The 21275-nt window shown below is 38.5% G+C and overlaps 1 protein-coding gene and 1 long non-coding RNA gene across 5 annotated transcripts in view; both read right to left on the reverse strand.

The window, feature by feature from the left end:
* LOC126911656 (uncharacterized) overlaps window positions 1-21275 on the reverse strand; it is a 229375-nt gene that overhangs the window by 40773 nt on the left and 167327 nt on the right. The window lies entirely within an intron of this gene.
* The window catches only part of LOC118276861 (neural/ectodermal development factor IMP-L2), an 85694-nt gene that overhangs the window by 40773 nt on the left and 23646 nt on the right, over window positions 1-21275 (reverse strand). For 3 of the 4 annotated variants that reach the window (XM_035595447.2, XM_035595443.2, XM_035595444.2), the window contains exon 2: window positions 19478-19536. The gene's annotated coding sequence lies outside the window, so the exon portion shown is untranslated. Of the gene's footprint in view, window positions 1-6184; window positions 6333-19477; window positions 19537-21275 lie in introns of those variants that run through there. The other variant, XM_050699969.1, reaches the window with a different exon arrangement.

The raw sequence follows: 21275 nt of genomic DNA on the forward strand, positions 1-21275 counted from the left end.
TGACTAAATCAAAATAGAATCGATTATGCAATGCCACGCATATTTGAGTTAAAAAAAAGTTAACCGCTGATGCATGCGTATTGTCTATTGCATCAGCGAATGAGAATGGGGGCACTACGACAGACGTGATTGTCTATGGGGAGAGTCGCGCTATGTCACGTGACTACAAAATGGCGTCTAATTTCATTGAGCACAAATAAAAATAGCTGATTTGTTATTTTTTCTTTTTCAGGAACAGTGGTTTATTGACAAATGGATTTGTATGCGGCCTCATCTAGTTATTTAAGAGATTGACGTGTAAAAGAGTTATATTGTAACCTATTTGCAAAATAAATATTATAATGATTAATTATTTCAGATCGTTTTAGCTTATTACTGCGTTCGAAGAAGGGTTATTTAATTTTTGTCTTATTTTAAGTGTGGAAGAGTTATGTGTTGGCACTAATGGGCCGGTTCAACCGAAGTGATAGCCGGTAAACGAGCAGTCGAAACACCTGATGGTAAGAAATCGCCGCCACCCATTGACACCCAAAACACCAAAGGCGTTACAAGTGCGTTGCTGGTCTTTTGGGGGTTAGGAATTTATGGGTTGTTGGAGAATCGGGGATTGGAAAGATTGGAAAAGGGGTAATTGGGCCTCCGGTAACCTCACTCACACAACAATACACAACGCAAGCGTTGTTTCACGTCGGTTTTCTGTGAGGCCGTGGTATCACTTCGGTTGAGCCGGCCCATTCGTAACGAAGCATGGCTCTCCCACATTTACTCCGACATTACGTCGCATAATTTTATCTCAATTAATTCTTTAAATGGACGAGTCATGTGTTGAAGGCAATCCCATTTTTATCAGTCCCTATTATCATGCCTACTCCTAACAAAACTGATTCACACACCGTACTTATTGCATCAGCCAAACCATGAATGAAACAGCACAACAAGCTATCCTTAACAACCAACTATCTTCAATCAATTTTCAACCATAATGTCACATGGCCGTAAGGTTGCAAATGTACTGAAGAAAAAAGAATACCTTGACGTGCAATTCTTTTTTGGTGATAAGGAAACTATTGTATTTCAAACTACAATTGATTTTTAACCTTAACAACAATGTAGTAAAGTTGCTAATGTTTTAAAGGAAAAAAGAATATCTTGATGTGCAATTGTTTTTCGGTTGGACCTATTTACTGCAAACTGTCCAATATCTTCAGTAGATTTTTAACCTTAACAACAATGGAGTAAAGTTGCAAATGTGTTGAAGGAAAGGGTATATCTTGATGTGCTGTAAATCGTTGTTCTGTGTTACTGGGACAGCTTAACACGTGGATCTTGACAAGGCCTTCTATTTATAGAGGTGGCCATTTTTTTGGGTGTGAATGACCTATTTTTATTATGTAAGACGTACATAGCTATAGTATCACGTAGGCATATATCTTTTATTAAGTATTTGGTAGTGTAGGTAGAGGTCGACGTATTTAATTAATGTTACAAATTATTTTCAATAAACTATGTTAAAATAAACCGACTGCATCCTCCTCTTTTTGAAGTCGGTTAATATACTAAAACCTGCTTCTAAATGTAAAATTTAAGTCTCATGAAAAGGGGTCGAGCCTACCACGAAAACAAATTGATTATTTTATATGATCATTAAGATACCAAATGTCAGATCGTTGAATGGGCCGGCTCGATCGGAGTGATACCACGGCCTCAGAGAAAAATGATGTGAAACAACGCTTGCGTTATGTTTCGTTGGGTGTGTGAGGTTACTGAAGGCCCAATTACCCCCCTCTTAATCTTCCCAATCCCCAATTTCCCAACAACCCTGGAATTCCTAACCGTCAAAAGGCCGGCAACGCACTTGTAACGCCTCTGGTTTTCGATTGCTTACCATCAGGTGATACGTCTGCTCGTTTACCGGCTTATTCCATAAAAAAACCAAACAGTGCAAGCTAAAAAAGACCGTTTAATGATAATAATAGAAATCATAATAAAATATTTCTATCAAAAAAATTTCGCCATAGGATCACTGATCTATCAATAACGCTATTATATTACATCAGATCCGGACCGCTATAGTTACGACACACAGAAAATTGAATGTTTACGTGAAATAGTTCCGATTCGTATATTTATTCATTCATTGATCAAATATAATCGGAACTGCTATATAAAGGTTTGTTTATCTAAGGAAACTGTTTGGGAGATTTTAAAACCAACAGTAGATAACAATACACAGGATATCCTTGTTATATATCCGGTTGATGCTGTGGTTGGGCAACTGGCTGCCGAGCAACGTGTAGCGGGTTCGATGGAGCAACTGTTTGTGTGATCCACACATTGTTGTTTTGGGTCTGGTTGTGATGTGTATGTGAACTTGTATGTTTGTAAACGCACCCACGACACAGGAGAAAATCCTAGTGTTTTTTTAAGACGAGAAAATCATCAAATGACTTCTCCCGCCTCGGGCAAGGCGAGAGGAACTGTTAGACTCTTACTGACTAAAAACCACCCCGTTCCTTCTCCTGCTTTACGAGCCGGAGCCCCGGTAAACCCGCTAGGTAGTCCGCAGCTCGATTCGCTGCTAGTGTGATTAAAATCAAAATACCTTTAAACAACGCTCCTTCAGTTATCACTTAAGAAGTTACGAGTAGCACACCTGATGTACAAAAAACGTAAAATAAAACTTCAAGTGCGAGACCCTTTAATCAATAAAATACGATGATTTGCTAAATATACACTCAACACACAGGTACTCCAATCCGAACTGATATGAATAAAAAGAATTACATACGAAATTGAATTTGTTTGTGAAGATCTCACACTTAAACGACTGAATTGATTTTGATGAGGTTTGGTCGTAAAAGTGACCTTGCTTTTTTTGAGGAGGGAGAATCTTCCATTGATTTCTCCCATCCTGAGCGAGGCGAGAGGGAGTCAGACTCTTACTGACTAAAAACTACCCCGTTCCGACTCCTGCTTTTGGAGCCGGAGCCCCGGTAACCCGCTAGGTAGTCCGCAGCTCCGGGTCATCAGCTCTACTGAGCCATCTGTGGTGGTCTGATGGCTCTTTGAGGCATGTGTGGAACGTGATACCCCGCATGCATGGGTCTGGTTCTGGTCCGCAGACCCGCACTTACTGTGGCCGGGGATCGTCACTCGTCACGGAGTGTCTCTCCCGTGGGGCGTGAGGAGGTTCGTTCTCTCATGCGCCCCACCTCCTCCTTAGCTAGCCTGACTGCTTCGCAGAAGGAAGTGACGGAATTCCAGTCCCCTTCGCTCCGCACCATGACCTGAACCATATGCCGGACACGTGAGGTCGCCGTTGCCAATCATATCCCTGAAGACACGGCGGTACTCAGCCCATGCAGGGCACAAAGTTTTTTTTTTTGAGGGGGGATAATCATCCAATGACTTCTCCCACCTTGGGCGAGGTGGGAGGGAGTGTCAGACTCTTACTGACTAAAAACCACCCCGTTCCTTATCCTGCTTATCGAGCTGGAGCCCCGGTAGCCCGTTAGGCAGTCCGCAGCTCCGGTTCGATATCAGCCCTACTAGGCCCCATCTGTGGTGGTCTGATGGCTCTTTGAGGCATGTGTGGAACGCGACGAGCCGCAAGCATCGGTCTGGTTCTGGTCCGCTGACCCGCACTTACAGTGGCCAGAACTCGTCGCGTGATCCCCGACGGCCGGAGTGTCTCTCGCGACATTTGAGGATGCCGTAGCGCCTCCCAAGCTACTCCTCAAAGAGGGGACTTACCGCTGGTAGTATCTACCTAATAATTAATTTCACCAGCGTGTCAGGTTTCTCGATGATGTAATGTTATTTTAGATAGTTAGCCTGTGACCTTCCTTTAAGAATATTCAGCCAGACACTAGTTACTAACCTGACTGACAGTTATTAAGGTAAATGTACCTATACGTGTCCAAACAAATTAGAAAATGGACTGATTAAAGTTTTATTTTTATTTTAACTTAGATTACTGATTGATTGATTACATGCACAAATTTTTATGTGCAACGTCACGCCTTTTATGCCCGAAGGCATAGGTGCACCTGCATATTACGGCACGTAATGCCACTGTGCAATGTACATACACTTTTCACCATTTGTGTTATAAGACCTGTGGCGACACTCTGACAAGTGACAAGTGACAGATGACAGAAGTCGCACATAGACTATCGACGAGCAAATCAACGGATGACGTCACAAATATCCTGCATCGCACATATGAAGTTTACATGCGAATTAACACGGATAGAAAATCCCAACGAACAACAGTTGGGCAGAAAGCCCGCCAGGCATGATCACCTCGCCTGGTCGGAGGATCCTCCTTTTCTTAGGGAACTTTACTCTCTGTTCCCTAAAGTGGTGACCCCCGACGTGATTGAAACCAACCTTCACGGAGTCGATCAGCACCGTCATCCTTATCGCCATCTCCCTCACCCATCACTTCTCCGCTGAGCGGTAATCAAGTCGCAGCCAACCAGCATCCTCGGCCTCATCAGGGACCACCACACGCTACATCGAAGATATGCAGCCTGGTTCTTCCCTACGGCCTCATCAGCGTCTAGGCACAGCACTCTGCACACGGTCCTGAGGACGACTTCCTCCCGTCAGACGCTAGCCATTACGCACCTACCCTCGCAGCATCTATTCCCCGACTCACCGTGGGACACTGCGAGCTTCACTACTCCGACTCACTGGAGTATCACCCTGCACCGCTCACCCGACTCACTGGGCATTCAGCGGCACAGTTCCGACTCACTGGAACTAGGGAATTCCTACACTGGCTCTGGCACCGCTCATCTCAAGCATCGACAGCCGTCTCAACAGGATCGACCTCCGGTCTTGGGGGGGAGTGATGTGGCGACACTCTGACAAGTGACAGATGACAGAAGTCGCACATAGACTATCGACGAGCAAATCAACGGATGACGTCACAAATATCCTGCATCGCACATATGAAGTTTACATGCGAATTAACACGGATAGAAAATCCCAACGAACAACAGTTGGGCAGAAAGCCCGCCAGGCTGATCACCTCGCCTGGTCGGAGGATCCTCCTTTGCTTAGGGAACTTTACTCGCTGTTCCCTAAAGACCCATGTAATAGGGGGTGAGCCTATTGCCATAATAGGCACAATTCCAGACTCCCTGATACTACTGAGATATTTTCGAAAATCCGAAATAAGCCCAGTAATGTTTGTCCGATCCGAGAATCGAACCCGAGATCCCTTGCCCGGCAGTCGCACTTGCAATCATGCGACCAAAGAGGCACGAAAATGGACTACAACCTTATTTTTTTTAAGTCGGTTAATAGTTGCTTCTAGGTTAGGTGTAAACACACACTTTTATGAAAACTGCATCAAAATCGCTATAACCAATCCCAAGATAATCTAGGAAAAACATACATGCATGCCTTTTTTGAAAGTCGGTTAAAATAGCACTTTTGACAGTCAACAAATTTCAGTTAATCCGCGTCGAACAAAAAAAGAATCACGCAAATCGGTCCATAAACCACGACGTAATCGGTGTACATAGATAGAAAATAAAACATACCGGCCGAATTGAGAACCTCCTCCTTTTTGGGAAGTCGGTTAAAAACACAACAAAAATTGACAGTTATCGATCATTATTAGAGAAGACAATTTGCTCGTTACAAAGTGTAGCTTCGTATGGAGAAGAACGAGCAAGAAACTCCATAGGTTACTGCTATTTCTTTTCATAAAACTTACGGCCGTACTAAGAGTCATTTAATGGTTGCTTAACCCGGGCATTCGCAATTGTTTTTGGAACTAAATCGTTACTAAGGAATAGTGTGCCCAGTATATGGCAATAGGCTCACCCCCTATTACATGGGACTTATAACACAAATGGTGAAAAAGTAGGTATACATTGTATATCGGCATTAAGTGCCGTAATGTGCACCTCTGCCTACCCCTTCGGGGATAAAAAAGGCGTGACGTTACGACGTTGCGAGTTTAAGTAATCATTAAATGTCTCTAATGTCCGAATACTCAAACGCTACTCAATTTTAAGACGCTCTAAAAACTAATTCTGTCCCTATCAATTCCTTATGAAATGACAGAGATAGCACGATATATAAGTACAACTTAAAATGGAGTAGCATTTCAGTATTCGGGCGTAAGAACGGCAGTAAGACTACATTAAATACTTAAAAGACTTACCTATATTTCCTAAATATACAGGTACAAAATTTCACTCACTGATATATTTGTTAAATTAAATTACTAAAGTAATCACAGCATGTAAGGTCCGAGACACACCGCGCGATAAAGATCGGTACACACTCATAGCAATCGAGTAAAACGTACTGGATTCGCGATTTGTACAAATCATTTCTTTTATATGATTGAACGAACGTGTGACTCATTCGGCTCTGGTTCTCAAACTTCTTTAGAACGCTTCGAGTTTGTGGCTTTGTAGTAACAGTAACAGTTTTTCGTAAAAAAAATAAATAATGGCATTGTAGTAGCCACGGACTGTCTAGTGAGTAGTTCGTATGTAATTTGAAATTTTTGCAAGTTAGAAAATGTATTTAAAAAAAAAAGAAAACGTTGCCCCACATTAGGATTTTCTCCTGTGTCGTGGGTGCGTTTACAAACATACAAGTTCATACACATCACACTCAGACTCGAAACAACAATTTGTGGATTACAGAAAGAGTTGCTGCGTTCGGGAATCGAAACCACTACATTTTGCACGGCAGCCAGTTGCCCACCCACCGCGCTAACCATGCAGTCTTCTTTGAAAAGATTTTCATATTAAATATAAACCCACTTTGCCCCAGTTATGTTATAAGTTCCACGAAATAGGGGGCGAAGCTTGTGCTTATACCGGCTTTCAAACTCAATGCTACCTACCAATCACAATACATTTGTTATAAAGATTTTATTTGACTTCACGGTTGGCGCGGTGGCTGGGCAACCGGCTGCCACTCAACGTGTAGTGGGTTCGATTCCCGCACGGAGCAACTCTTAGTGTGATCCACAAATTGTTGTTTCGGGTCTGGGTGTCATGTGTATGTGAACTTGTATGTTTGTAAACGTACCCACGACACGGGAGAAAATCCTAGTGTGGGACAACGTTTTTTTTTTAAGAAAGAAAAGTAAAGAAAATAGTAGTTTCATATAAAATTATTATTAAATTGTCCCTGATACTACCTAATACTAGGACAGTATCGGTTATATTATTATTTTATTACTATATAAATAAATAATTGTTGCAATAACAATCAATATTATTAATTATTCATTCACCTTACAATGTGGCCTTCAAAATATTATATTTCTGTTCCTTGGGAATTTCTTGCTAATCTTAAGGTTATATCAAACGATTTCTTATATTGATAAATCTATTTATGTATAAAAATGAATTGCTGTTCGTTAGTCTCGCTAAAACTCGAGAACCGATTTGGTAAAATTTAAGCGAATGATTCTAAAAAAGGCCATTTTTTTTTTGTTTTTTGAATTGGAGATCGCGTATAAGGTTCAAGTTTCACAGAGAGGGCTGCTGAAATGAACGTTCCATTTCTATTTTTAGAACTGAAAAATGACCTAAGAATTAAAAAGGGTAGCCAATTAGTCTAGCTTTGTCTAAAAATATAAACAATCTTATTAAAAAAACTTGAGAGTATATCAGAACGGACTAACAAAAGGGTTTAGAAAAATGAAGCATACAACTTGCCTGAAACCTTTTTTGTACCTAATTAACTTGATACATAAAATGTAGGTCTAAAAAAAGATAAGAACAGAATAAAAATATCTTTATAAAAAGAAAGATTAATATGTCTAAATAAAGAAGAACAAATCTTGTAATATGTCATGTCGGGGCTAGAAATTTTAAGGAAGGAAAATGAAGTACAGTTAGGCAAATAAATTGGTGTACCTATATAACCACCTACGCATACATCGAAAATGGACTAAAATATATTAATGCTCCTATTTTGGGTTTCATGGAGGAAAATACTTTTATATGAATACAAAATTAAGGTATTTATTACCTAATTTTGATTTGAAATAGGTGATTTGCGTTGGTTTTCCTAATTTGATATTATTTTGTTAATAAATGTAATTTGGGAATTACGTTATTATTGCATTTCGTATTCCTAACTAGTAGGTACCATACCAATTCGTATTTATTATGACCTGTACGGTTCAAGGTTGGCCTTTATCAAGACTTTAAAAGTAACTATGACTTCTGAATTTGTTTCGGTGTTTACTCAGGATAGGTAATGTCACAGGACAATGACGACTACCATATTTTACTCATCAGATTACGCAAATGTAGGAAGAGTTTTTTTCGTCCAATCACAGCAGCTGTCAAATATTGAACGTCTAATGGTGTGATACTAGCTAATTCCCTATTGGACGAAGAATGAAAGGTTTACACTAGTGCCATTTGGTGAGCAAAAATACGATAGGCTTGATTAAAAGAGGTTTTACTGTTTTGTGGGAAATAGTTATAACTAAACTAAAAATCACGATTTACTAAATTAATTGAGTAAAGATGAATCGACGTCGAGCAGCCTACGAGTAGGCTGCGCGACGTTGCTCATGATGAAGAGTCCCTCTGTGACTCGAAACTAATAGAGCTTTTCTCCATTAATTTATGTGACTAAACAGTGATTTTTAGTTAATTTTGTATGATCACGAAAGTTATTATAAAAAATAGTTATAACTACTTAATAAGCTTAACTTTCAAATATTGATATGTAAAAGTGCAATTTCATACCCTTTGCATAGAAACAAGACATCATTTAATTTTCACTTGGACTGTACACTCACCGACACGAAATCATAAAAGGACCATTAAAATTAGCGCGTTACGTAACTCAGGATATTGCCCATATCCCTTCGGCCGCCATCTTGGATTGACCCAATGAATGATGGCGCGAAATGTCAGCTCTCTATCCTTGACCGCTGTCAAGTTCAAGATCAGCAGGGTTACTCCGGTTCTCGAATGCGAAGATTCGTTTAATCTTCGGCTGTAGGTTTTATTGATTTACTATTGAAATTACTTAAAATAACGTTTTATTTTTAATTTCAAATCATAACCTATTTATTTATCTAAAAAATGTAATCAAACAATGTAACCAAGAATTGTATAGTGAATCTGATTGAAAAAGAGTAACCTATGGAGTTTCTTGCTCGTTCTTCTCCATAGGAATCTACACTTTGGAACGAGCAAATAGCTTCACTAGAGGACTGACCGACAGACAGACGTTATTAATATTATTATATTTGCTTTGACGTTCAAAAGTGCCTTCCTGGTCTAATTGAAATAAAAAAAAATAACTTTGACTTTGACTTTATCTTCATTTCATTCGTTCATTTTTGTTCACGAAAGTTCGCAATAAATGGAATTGTAGTACGAAATCTGCGAAGTTTCGGACGAAACTTCGTTTTTGTTGATTTAGAGTAGACCTCCAGCTCTTTAATTGGTTCATTGTCTTGGTATGCTGGCTCAGATCAAGGCTAATGGGAGTCTGTTTCCTACAAAATCTTTGTTAATTCCTTGAGTAACGGATGTAATACTTTTTCTCTTTTTGTGTACGTAATTGTTTAATTGACGATGCTTTTATATTTTGTTTGTTTGTGTGTGTGGGTGAGTTTGGGAGTTTGGATAATACCTGTTCTTTTCTTAAAGTATTACCTGTTTTTTTACTTTAGCTATTTCTTTACTTTAAGTATTAGTTACTTGAAGTAAAGAACAAAATATTATCCACACAAACACACATACTTACCTAAGTGTGTGAAGTAATTTTAGTGATAATATAAAATTAAAGTAGTGACATGAATGACATCGCAAATATATGCAGGTGTATAAGATAAATAAATAATTATTGATTAGTGATATTTGTTACCTAATTCGACGTAATTATTACATTCAATTGTAACACATTTTTATTTGTATCATAATACCTATGTGATACGTAAAGCACGTGTAACACATTTTGTATTATGATGATGATTATGATAGTCTATTATCATGATTCAGATTCTTAACGAATTTTAGTAGTCACAGAGAATTACGGAAAAAAATCCGACTGTACTTTGTTTTCTAGATCGTTGTATCCCATGCCCCCTTTTTTGTGGAACAAGCGCGTCACAACCTCCCAAAACCATTGCAACTCCTGTAAGCCAGGATCTACTACTAGATACCACCATGAAAACACTGAAGTCCAGCGCGTCCCAGCGACATGAATGATTGCCTTGGATCCCGCAACGAAACAAATCAGAAGATATTATTAGAAGAAAAAAACACGATAGTTTCCACTTCCTTCGGTGAATTAAATGTAAGAGACAGAATTAATTATTATGTTATCGGCTTTCCGCGACACACGACGCGGCGATTGTCGCGCTGCTACTGAATCGCCGCGTCGTGTGTCGCGGAATGCTGCTCATGAATATGAGCCTCTAGCATGGCTTGAAACTAGTCGAGTTCCTCGTCAAAACAATACGTGAGTAAGCCGATAACATAATAATTAATTTAGTATGTCTCACGAAAGTTACAATAAAATCAAGATACAGAATGACTAAAGCCTAAAGCCACAAAAGAGATTGCACAACTAGGAGAAGCCCAGTCGCCAAGCACCACGGAACTTTGGCTTAAAATTATACTGGCTTCCCAGGTCCCTTATCAATAGCTATTTATGATGTGATAACATAACGATATTGTTTTTTTTATGGCCATTTAATTAAAACTAATTTAATTTTTTTTCTTTATTTTAGTTTTAAGTTAGTTTTATTCCTTTTTAGGTATTTTTAAGTTGTATATTTACAACTTGTGGTCGAAATTAATGCATTATTTTTTATAAGTTGCATCAACGTAATAATATTAATCTTTATCCAAATAAATGTGTTGTTCATTAAAACTAATTGCCAGAAAAACTTTGAGCACCACAGACCGTAAATTATATTTAAGAGCACGTGTTGATCCGATCACCTTCATTCTTCTTGTATAAAAACTCATGTCTTAAATCACTTCAAATCCGTAGACCTGTCATTAAAGTAATAAACTTACGTTTAATGTAATTTATGACTCTTCAAACTATTGAAAAATCAACCTTAACTTTAAAGATATAGAGTTTAATTTCAAGTGAGAGGTTTTGCGTCAATATTTCAAATTACAATTTTTGATAATGGCAATTAGAATTATGTATTAAAACTGTAGTATAATGTTCTTGTAATTCCATATTTGAATTTTGAATCGTGTGTGGTAACGGTTTTTTCTATTTGAACGTGACTTATTGGATGTACCTGGCAAATGATTTGTGTTAGTGAAAATTAAAATAATTTTATGGCTTCTTTTTCAAGCTCGTTTTATAATGGTAGAAGTATTTTTTTCTATATAATTTGTATGCTATAATGGCCTAGATACTAATAGACTGACTCGTTGGTCGAGTGGTCGCAAGTTCGACAAGGGGTCTTCTTAGGTTCGATTCCCGGGTCGGGCACAGTGCTACTGGGCTTTTTTGAATTTTGGAAAATTTCTTAGTAGTAGCACGGAGTCTGGAATTGGGTCCAGTATATGGCAATAGACTCACCTCCTATTACATGGGACTTATAAAACAAATGGTGAAAAGTGGGTGTACATTGTATAGCGGCATTGCGTGCCGTAATGTGTGCCTCTGCCTACCCCTTCGGGTTAAAAGGCGTGACATTGATATAATAGTTGAACATGACTGTACTTTAGTAAGTGTGGGAGAGCCATGCCTCGGTATCGACACACATGGGGCGGCTCGATCGGAATGATACCACGGCCTCACAGAAAACCGACGTGAAACAACGCAAGCGTTGTGTTTCGTTGTATGAGTGAGGTTACCGGAGGCCCAATTACCCCCTTCCCAATATTCCCAATCCCCGATTCTCCGATAACATTTAAATTTCTAACCCCTAAAAGGCTTTCAGTGCGGCAGGAAATGCACTTCCTGCCGCACTCAAAAACATTTAATGAGTACTTACACTATTACTTAGTTACGATTTTGTATCGAAAACAATTGCTAAAGATTGGGTTAAGTAACCATTAAATGACTCTGAGTACGGCGGTTAGTGTTGTAACATTTTCGTATATTGTCAGCCAAGATGATAACAAATAATAATATGTAGTTTTAAATTAAGTCATAAGAGGTTTCCCCCATACGATGCCTATTTAATTCATATTTAAATACAGGTATTCTATTAATAAAATCCACAGATTAGCGTAGGTGTTACAACTTAATACAAAGTTTCCTCAATTATATAATAATGTACGCGTGGTTAGGGAAAATGTGTTATTTTACCTGTCGGCAATTTTTGGGCGAATTATGAGCGTGTAACCTACAAACAGAAAGATAATCTTCTTTGTATTTTTTTTCTTTCTTTTTTTAAAAAAATTTGTCCCACACTAGGATTTTCTCCTCTCGTGGGTGCGTTTACAAGTTCACATACAAGTTCACAAACATACACATAACACCCAGACCCGGAACAACAATTTGTGGATCACACAAAGAGTTGCTCCGTGCGGGAACCCGCTACCCGTTGCGCGGCAGCCAGTTGCCCAGCCACCGCACCAACCGTGCAATCTGTTCTTTACTTAAATGACGCGTCGTGGACAGTAGGTCTATAGCTTCGTATCCCCAGCGACATCGGGCGATGTCGGGCGACGTCGGACGGCATCGCTACGACATTGTTGACTGTGCGGCAATGAACAGTTTGGGCACACATGTCGCTCGACACATGTTCCTAGTGGGGACGAGGCTTTAGTCATTGGGTCAGTGGACGTCTGTTATTGAAACACCAGAGGCGTTACAAGTACGTTACCGGTCTTTTGAGGGTTAGGAAATAAAGGATTGTTGCGGAATGGGGGTTGGGAAGATTGGGAAGGGTAATAGGGCCTCCGGTAACCTCACTCACACAACGCAACCGTTGTTTCACGTCGGTTTTCTGTGAGGCTGTGGTATCACTCCTGTCGAGTCGGCCCATTCGTGCCGAAGCATGGCACTCCCACACAAATGTTGTTATAATTCAATTTACTTAAAATCAAATCAAAGCAGATTTTTTTACAATAAGTACAATCTTAATCTTGACCTCAATAGTTGAACTAAGAAGTAGAATTATCATTTATTAAAACTTTGTACTATTCAAATATCTAAATTAATTAATCAAAATGCTACTACCACTAACAGCCTAAAATACCCATTATTATTCAAGGCATGTAATCTTAATTAACGAAGTGGAATAAAAACAACCCTTTTTTATTTTATAGTCTATAGGCTAGGTAATAAGGAAGTGAAAGAAATTCGGCTGAAATAAACAAACGTTCATGGAAAGAATCGCATTTTCTTTTATCCCTTTATCCCTGAAGGGGTAGGCAGAGGTGCACATTATGGCACGTAATGCCACTGTACAATGTACACCCACTTTTAACAATTTACGTTGTAACTCCCATGATGGTGAGCCTATTGCCATATACCGGGCACACTTCCAGATTCCGTGCTACTACTTAGAATTTTTCGAAAAACTGAAAAAAATTTAGCAATGCTTCGTCCGACCCGGGAATCGAACCTGAGACCACTTGCCCGGCAGTCGCACTTGCAACCATTTGACCAACGAAGCAGTAAAATTTTCTTATTCGTAGATATCTTAAATGAAAAGAACTCACGTGGCATTGTGCATGTATGTTACTGATAGTAAAAAAAACATAGCAACCGATGACTCAATCTTTCCATCAATAAAAAAGCTCAAACTAAAAGGAAAAGCTTAAAATATGACATAAGTAATAAAATAAGACAAAAAACCGCCAAACCGCAACATGTTACAAAAAGATTAAAAAAAAAAATAACACTCACCGAGCAAGAGATAAAAAAAAAACCAACTCGAAGAATCCCAACAAAAAATCCTCACAATTGTCAATTATAATTACGGAATAAAAACTTTTTTGATTACGCAACCTCACTGTCAAGAAAGCTTGGCTCTATAGGAATGAGTCAGAGCGGCGACGTTTAAAAAAAAGATAAAAAAACAAAGATGGTGGACAAAAAGAGCGCGAAAAAAAACTTGCAACTGGCAGGTGTGAAGGAAATGTCGAAGGGCGTGAAAGTACGTGTTTAAAGTGTATTAGGGATCATAAATTATATGTTTCTATTTAATATAGAAGGTATTTTTAGGGAATTTTCCCTTCCCTGTTCTTTTTACGTGATATTACCAAGATTACAATATGGCAATAGGTTATGTACCACGTTGTATTCATCCATCATTCCATAGGCGTAGCCAGGTTTTAGTATCGGGAGGGGTTCAAGAAAGTAAAACGAACAAAACTTCCTTCATTCATGAGAAAAAAAAACAATTTATGTAATATGTAATAAACAGATTCATAGGTAGTCATAGAGACCTTTGCCAAACAGGGGATGTACTATGCTAACTAGAAAAATAACGCTCTGTAATGTCTAGGTACGCATTTTTGGGGGGCGGTTTGCACCCCTAAAACCTGGCTACGCCTATGCATCATTCCATCAACGATGTTTGTTAAAAAATAGGCCAAGCTAAAAATATCTCTGTTATTTTAAAGAAAGGATCGTTTATCCCTTGTGATCACTATCTACAATGTCTTTTAGTTTAATTAGGAATTCTATCTTTAATAATACTGTTGTTTATTTATTTTATCTTTCGTCTTAAAGTTGTCAACGATTATATCGCTTTTGTACCTCTAAATTTAGCGTCGGTGTTAATGATTATTCAATTCTATTCTATTATTCTAACTTTAAATGGTTTTGTAACGAATAAAATGATCTTCTTATTAATATATTGGTAGGTTAATTTTTTAATGGAAGGCTTTCTTCCGAATATTTAAAATTAAATGACAATAAATGAGTATACCATTTTAATCCTACTATAATATTATAAATGTAAAAGCTTCTTTGATTGGATATTTATCCGTCAATAACGCTGAAACTAATAAACGGATTCTTGATGAAATTTGAGATACAGGCAGAGTATGAGTTGACTTGAGTTATAGGATACTTTTTATCCTACGGGAACGCGGGTGAAGCCGGCAGAAGCTAGTTGATAATAAGTAAGAGTAAGACACATTTCGGACCACATTGTATTTAAAGAAATGCCTTAATTATACTTCGGGCTATAAAGAATATTACCAAAAGAGAATCAGAGGTGTTGGTCTATTACCTATAGAGTTTTGAGCATAACAAATGACAAAATAAACTCATCTTTATAGACAAAATACCTCCTCCTCCTTGCGTCGTTTATCCTCAATGCTGAGGGTCATACCCTGACGAATAACTTTCTGGTTGACTATATTTCGCCATGTTGCTCTATCTTCGGCGATGTGGATGGCGTCGCAGACTGTGGTCTCCAGTGTGGCACGGATTTGGTCCGACCAACGTATCGGACTCCAGACAAAATACATACGGAACCATTTAAAAATACTCTCGCAACGTTACCACACGCCATTTCTCCGCTGCGCAGTAAAGTTTTTTTGCAAAAAAGTGACACAAAAAAGCATCGAACGTGTAATATGACGTAAGCTTCCCCGTACTGGTTTGCTGATGACCTTACTACTGGGAATGATCACTGATTGTCCGTCTGTTCGTCAGATAAAATGTTACAAAGTCTGAAGAAATGTGGACGAACCACATTTTTGTGGTTTGAAGATTATGTAGTGATTTCGACACAGGAAAAAGAGACTAGACGGTACTTAAAATCTCTAAACTTTTCCTTGTGCAAAAGTTTGGAAAATTCTGGAGAACAGGGTAAGTTTTTTTCAGGATTGTTACAAAGGTATAAACAACTTTAAGATCGAACTACAAAATTGATTGGAGTCAAAATAATCCGGAGGCATTAGCTGTTACTAACACAAAGAATAGCGAGATCTGATTTTAAGGGACCTTCATTTAGGGGCCCCTCTAAGCAGAGCATTCTGCTTAGGGGTTCCGGGATTGGTCTACTAAGAGGACCCAGTGCCTCTTTTAGGTGCAGATGGTGGCCACCGGGGAGGTTTTAGTGAGGTAAAAATCCCACACTCGCGAAAATTATAAAATGACTTCTCCTGCTTCGGGTGAGGCAAGAGGGAGTGTCAGACTCTTACTCATCTAAAAGTCATCCGGTAACCTGCTACGTAGTTCGCAGTTCTGGATACGAGAACATATTGTTAATGAAATAATAAATGGTTCAAGTTCGACCCGTTTTACACGTAAATGATTTTACCAATATTATTGCGAAAACGTTTATCATGATATATAAATTTTAAACTAAAACAATCTGTCTTACAAGCCTTTTAAGCAGGCGAACCCAGGTGTTGAACTGAGTGCAGCTACCTTGATCTTGACCCGTATTATTTTTTGCAAGAAACTTGAAACTTGTCAAAGAGGTAAAAAAGGCACACGAAAGCCCAGACGTGTCCGCAGCTATTTCTTATACGTTATACATAAACTTTCTTATAATGTTTTTTTGTCTATACGTTTGTTCGTTTGTATGTATGTATATGTATCGGTTTTTGTAAGATAGCCTTGATGGATTAAGTTTCCGAGAAACAGGTGGGTGTCTTTACTTTTTTTTCGGGTTAAGATTTTGATTGGGAATTAGTGCTTAGTGTCGTGTTAATAAGATTAAAGTTAGTATGTTTTTTTTCTAATGCGAAATTTGATAAGGTGAAGAACACAGAAGTACAAGGATTCTTTTTTACAGGAGGTTAATGAGCAGATGGATACACTGGTGGCGTTAATGCCAGCGATTCAAAGAGTAAGTGGCCACCACAGATGACACCCGCCCATTAGGGCTGATGGAGACCTGGAGCTGCGGACTACCTGGAACCGGGTTTACACGGGCTCCGGCTCGAAAAGCCGAGTAGGAACGGGGTGGTTTTTAGTCAGTAAGAGTCTGACACTGAGGCCCTCTCCCAATTCATGATGCCCAAGGCGGGTTGAAGTCTTTGGATGATTATACCCATTAGCAAATTAAACGGTTTTGCCAGCTATATAAGTATGACATATCATTAAAAACTTGACCATTTAAATGATTATTACGCAAATTTTGCTCTTATTTCTTTATATGCATTTACACAATAATTTTGCTCTCATTTCTTTAAACGCATTCCTCATCTCTTTCCCACAGTAAACTTCTATAAAACCACCTCAAGGTACGATGGAAATTGTGACTTATTATCCAAAAGGAAAGCTGAATTACTTATGTTGATGTAATACTGACGTGTGGAACAGATGTAGGTCAGATTGTTGCATCTGATGGGCTTCGTATTTGCATTTACGTCAGCGAACCAATACCTATACTAAAGAATCAAGTTAATCGTTTAGTTACTGGAGTTGTGGACTTGGGACTTTTTTGGAGATAGGATTTTTATTTGGCAGTCTAGTTGATCACGTTAAATTATTGTGAGTAAGAATGAGTGGTTGGTCTTGTATTGCAATGTAAAATGCAACGTCACACCTTTGCCCCAGAGGTGCACATTACGGCACGTAAGGGTGCTATACAATGTACACCCATTTCACCATTTGTGTATAAGTCCCATGTAATAGAGGGTGAGCCTATTATCATGTAATAGGCATAATTTCAGACTCTACTGAGAAATTTTGAAGGAATCCATCGTGAAGAAACACTTAGCTTATCCTCTCTGCAGAAGCCTGGAACAGTCGCACCCCCACCACTCGACCAACGAGGCAGTCTTGTATTGTAAATCCAAAGAAAATTACATGAAGAGGACTCTCGAGGCTTTTCTCCAATAATGTACGTGATTATGTAAACCGTGATTTTTAGTTAATTCAGTAGCCTAACAAAACACTTACACTAGTCTAGCTGCCATTGTAATTTAAAAAAAAAATGGCCAAAGTTCAAAGTCCTAGCAGTCAAACCCTTTACACCATGCTCAATGAATGTATCACCAACGATCACCATAACAAATAAGATGGTTATAATTTTAACTTATTCATTACACAGTTAGACCGAGTAGCTCCACAGTATTTACTGTTATAATCATGTACTTTGAACAAGTCAAGTTAAAATATTTATGTCAAATAGACAATTTTATACAGTCCGTCCGTTATTCGGTAAGTATGTGAAGCAATTTTAAAGTCTAGTATTAGTATTAGTACGAGTTTGCTTTCATCATCATCATCACAGCCGAGAGTCCTCCACGTAGAACGACAAGCCGCCACCTGCATCCACTGGCTCCGAGTTTGCTTTACGTTTAAAGTAATCGAAACGAGAGCGCGTTCGGCGCTCTGATTGGCTGGCTCGAATAAACTAACCAATCATTACCCTTAGTACGAGTTTGCGTTACGTTGAGCGAAAATGAAACGAGAAAAAATTTGGCGCTCTGATTTGCTGGCGTGAATGTACTATCCAATCAGAGCGATTCGATCTTGTTAAACGTGAAATAAACTCGTACTAAGCTTTCAGGGCGCCAAATGCGCTCTCATTTCGTTTTCGTTGAACGTAACGTTAAGCAAAGTCGTACTGAGGATACAGATTTATGGCGTTCCAACAAATGTTAGCACATTTGTTTTTTTTTATTAGTAGTTTAAACCACTACTTTTTTCTATCATTGATTCACACTTGTATATCCTCCTGTGTTGTGGTTGCGTTTACAAACATACAATTTCACATACACATGACACCCAGACCCGGATCCACAATTTGTGAATCATGTAACGAATTGTTTTGTGCGCTATGCAATGTGTTGAATCTACAGCACGTTGCACTGAAGCCGAGCGCACAGAACCTTTAGTATGAGGTTTCATTACGTTGAACGAAAACGAAACGAGAGCATTTTCGGCGCTCTGATTGGCCCGCTCTAATGAACCAACCAATCAGAGCGCCGAACACGCTCTCGTTTAAACGTAAAGTAAACTCGTACTAAGGGTACAGTAGACTACGTCAACCCAACAAAGTCGACGCATCTATTTTAATTTAAATCTTGCGTTTCTTTATAATGTGAAAATGAAAAAACCCTAAAACAAGAAAGTCATCGTAAAATTGAAGCAGTCGGGACCCATTCTAAATATGAAGATGTAGTGAGGGCAAATTCGGCTGGCTTTCTTGAATGGGACTTTCTTGTTTTAGGGTTTTTTCATTTTCACATTATAAAGAAATGCAGTCGGGTTTTTTAGTTTATTAAATTACCTTTTTTTATTTTTATTTTTTTAGTTTCATTATTTTTGTATTTTAATGTATCTAGTGTCACTTTCCAAATAAATACGAATCAAACGACCCCTATCAAGCGGAAATCCATCGAGTCGTTCAGGCTAGAGAGAGGCTAAAAAACCACCCGTTCCGGCTTTTCGAGCCGTGGAGCCCCGGTAACCCGCTAAGTAGTCCGGCTCAGTTTGGATGTAGTTATATCATCTAGGTTTTTGATTTGATTCGACTGCTGACCAAAAGGTCTTAAATCGATTCCTCGGTTCAAGCAAATAGTAAAACTCTTTAAATAAAATCAAGAAAAATATGACTTACTTAGGTATTGGGCGTGGTCTGTTGTAGCTTGAAGTACGGAGCGAACATGAATAGGTAATCTGGAAATAAAGAAACCAATGGCAGTGATTATAATTGTAATAAGTATAAAGGATATTATAATTGCATCTTTCTAAAATATAGGTAGATTTTTTATGTTATAAGCTGGTAAATGCGCAGACGGATCAACTGATAATAAGCAATCGCCCCCGCTCATGAACCCACCAGAGGCGTTACAAGTGCGTTGCCGGCCTTTTGGGGGTTAGGAATTTAAAGGTTGTTGGGGAAACGGGGATTTTGAAGATTGTAAAGGGATTTTAAGCTGATTTTAATAATTGATGTTAATCCAAAATCTCTGAATTAAGACAGATTTTCACACTAGCTAATGTCAAAAATCAAGATCAAGATCTATTATATTGAATACTAAAAAAAAGATACTTAGCTATTGAAATCAGCGTAAACGGCAAGGTTTGTAACCAATAACCTACATTATGTTTCAAATTTAACTTCAGCCCTAACTCGAAACCTCACATCACTTTACGACTCAACCAAGACACCAATCTTAGACTTAGTGTCTAAGTCAGAATGTCTATGACTAACTACACCCCTCCCCCCTCCTCCCTATACATACACGTGTTCAATTTATAGAGCAATTGATGCAACACGAGTGCAATTTAATGAATGACAATTAAGACCTAGGTACGTAACGAGGTACCTAGGTATGTATCTGATGGATGATCATTTTTGTTGCTGAGGATATATGACACGTGTAAGCGTTGGTCCATCGTTGTGATTGTGATTAGCTGGTGTCCCTGCAAGGTCTCAGGTTCTTGGTAAGTTAAAGTAGGTATTTGGAATTTTGTTCGGTTGGATTTGTTTTTAAAATTAAGGACATTAGAAAGGAAAGTTTTTTGAGTCTCCGAATGGAAAGGAGTTCATCATATTTCGTATTTCTGAAATATGAGCTATCTGGCGACTGGGCCTGGTACTAACTGGGACCGCGGCCCAACTAGTTATTCGACATCATCTTCTTATTTCAAAAATTTACGTTTAAAAATGTTATTTTGTAACCAATTTGCAGAAATATTAATATCATTTATCATCATTAGATCGATTAAATTTTTCTGGACCGTTCCATAAATGTTATCAAAAATCTATTGCACACACTCAAACGATACAGTCAGACGAAAAACTGTTTAAAGTAAGTAAGTAATCGTTAAAGAAATATATTATGATACAAAAGCTCCTTACGTAGGAGTCTAGGGCGAACATAATTTATTATATGATGAGACTATGCATAAAATCAGAAACGAATTAGGAATCTTAATACCTGGTAAGCGATCATTCAATTAACAGGGCTACCAGATAGGATTATCATCTCTTAAAATTGCGATGAAATCTCGTACTCTTTGTAGACCCACAATTGCCACAAACCGAAAGTAAAGTGTAGAAAAATTTTATTAACTTAATAGACATATGTAATATGTCACCCAAATGTGTTTTAAAACGAGAAACAACGTGATCGGACATGTCGAAACATGTCTGAATTTCATGGCGGTCACATGAATAATTGAAAGGTGATGAATACCATTTAAAAAATCGAACATGAGCCTACATTGTTGTTAAGTACCGTTATAAAATATAGGACAGTTACAAAACTATTTTTTTAAATGTTATAAGCCGGTAAACGAGCTGACGGATCACCTGATGGTAAGCAATCGCCGCCACTCATGGACACATGGACATTGAAAGACCAGAGGCGTTACAAGTACGTTGCCGGCCTTTTTGGGGTTAGGAATGT

The sequence above is a fragment of the Spodoptera frugiperda genome, chromosome 17, assembly GCF_023101765.2.
Source record: "Spodoptera frugiperda isolate SF20-4 chromosome 17, AGI-APGP_CSIRO_Sfru_2.0, whole genome shotgun sequence".
In the NCBI taxonomy this organism is placed as follows: domain Eukaryota; kingdom Metazoa; phylum Arthropoda; class Insecta; order Lepidoptera; family Noctuidae; genus Spodoptera; species Spodoptera frugiperda.